The sequence below is a fragment of the Muntiacus reevesi genome, chromosome 12 (genome assembly GCF_963930625.1).
Source record: "Muntiacus reevesi chromosome 12, mMunRee1.1, whole genome shotgun sequence".
Taxonomy (NCBI): Eukaryota; Metazoa; Chordata; class Mammalia; order Artiodactyla; family Cervidae; genus Muntiacus; species Muntiacus reevesi.
The window spans coordinates 54019000-54021137 of record NC_089260.1 but is presented as its reverse complement, the minus strand read 5'-3'; positions in this window follow the sequence as shown (position 1 = coordinate 54021137).

The window sequence follows — 2138 nt, the reverse complement described above, 5'->3', positions numbered from 1 at the left end:
GGCTAAGAAACATTTTCTGTAATCCTCTAATTTTAAAGTATCTTTTAACTCCACGTAAACATTACGTAAAAGGAGTCCTGTTGCATACGTGTGTGTGTGTGTGTCTGTGTGTGTACAGCACGTGTAAATTACTCATGTAGCCCATAAGTAACAACTAATTATAATTTACTTATACTTAACAATTGGGCCTCTTTAGAATTTATAGCTATGATAGCTCTGAGGAAAAGGGGAGGATGGCTTTTTTTAGAAAGTTTGAACTTGATGGTTTATTTTCTTTGAGACAAGTATTTCCTTGTTGTTAAAAACAAGAGTATAGTCCATAATGGAAGCCCTAAATGCTAATGTCACCAAATGTTGACTTGACTTAATTACAGCAGAGGCCATCCCAGAAATGGAATCTTAAATGAGTCTTTCGATAATCTGATCAACACTAAATGGGTCATCTGTCTGATAAACCCTGCTGGCCCCTCAAGAAAGTGACCTTGCCATAACTTTTTTGCCTAGTGTTAGCTTCCTGTTCCCTCCCTCTTCTGCCTAAAAAACGTCTGTCAGTTTCAACAGCTTCTAGGAGCTCCTTTCTGTTTGCTAGATTAGATGGTGCCCATTCGTGAATTGTTTAGTAAAACCTACAAGATTTTTGAAATGTATTCATTTGAATTTTTGTTTTTTCACAAAATGTAGCAGAGACCTTCAGAGTCATTCTAAAGAGCTACAACCTTAAAATTTCCTGAGCCCTGACTAGGTGGTTTCAGATGACTTCTTAGGCCACTCAGAGGAGATCTACAGGAAAGATGGAAGTAAGTGTGGATCACAGCATTTCTTGCTTTCTTTGGAAATAACCAGCTTATTAGCATGGACTTAAGAGACATCACAGGGGCTTCCTTGATGGCTCAGTAAGTAAAGAATCCGCCTGCAATGCAGAAGACACAGGAGATGCAGGTTCAATCCCTGGGCCAGGAAGAACCCCTGGAGGAGGAAATGGTAACCCACTCCAGTAAGTTTGCTTGGAGAATCCCATGGACAGAGGAGCCTGGGGGGCTACTGTTGATGGGGTCGCAAGAGTCAGACACGACTGAGCACCCGCACAAGAGACATCACAATCGGCAATGTGATAGGCTTTCAGTTGACTTCTGTCAATTGAAAAAAAAACGCACAGCGTGAGAGTTACATGCTTAGGGCAAAATGACTATAGCTGGGAGGCACACCTCAGCTCTGGGAACGTGTCCATGTGATTTTGGTGTATATGTGGTGTATATATATGGTGTATATGTAAGGTCGGTGTATGTGATTTTGGTGAACGGTTAAGGTCTGTGTGTGTGGTTTTAGCAGATAGACTTAAAGTCAGTGTATGTATGGTTTTAGTGGAGGGGCTTAAGGTGAGTGTATGTATGGTTTTAGTGGAGGGGCTTAAGGTCTGTGTGTGTATGGTTTTGGGGGTTATGTACAGTGAAGCATGCATTTTGGCAGAGGCTTGCTGCTAGTCATGGGCAGGTGTCACTGTTTATGAATTTTAGTGCTTTTCCAGATAGGAAGAGATGCGAGCCTTTGGGCTCCTAAAATGTTATTTTGAAAATAACTATCCGAAGGCCTTTCTGCCAGTTTTTCCTGGACCGCAGATGCCTCACTGCTGATCTCCCTAACTCCTTTCAGCGGCTGCTAAAGGTCAGTGGCTGCAGTGACCATTGACTTTATCCTTGTAAAGCCAGGTAGCCAGCGACAGTTTTTAGTTGACACTTCTCGAGTGAAGATATGTGTGTGAGTTAGGCAACAATAAAAGAGGCCCACGAGATTAAAGATGTGGGGCAGCTGGGTTTTTTTCCCTCCAGAAATTCTCTTCTGCCTGTTCCTTCCTTGGGTGTAAACTTGCTCAGCCTTGCTGTTTATCTGTGTAGATGTCAACACCATCGTATCTGCATCAGTGACTTTCCTTACTGAACGTTGCGGATAAAAGAGTTCTTAAAATGAGTGAATGTCCTTTGACTTTATGCCTTCGTGTCTGCTTTTTGGTTTGTATTTTCTTTGTCCGCGTAGGGCACCTTTCAGTGTCCTTTTCAGAACCTTGTTAATTATAAAAGTTCCTACGTGGTAGTCTGTGTATTTAATGTCTTTGCCGCTTTGTTTTTCATTTTTTCATCTGT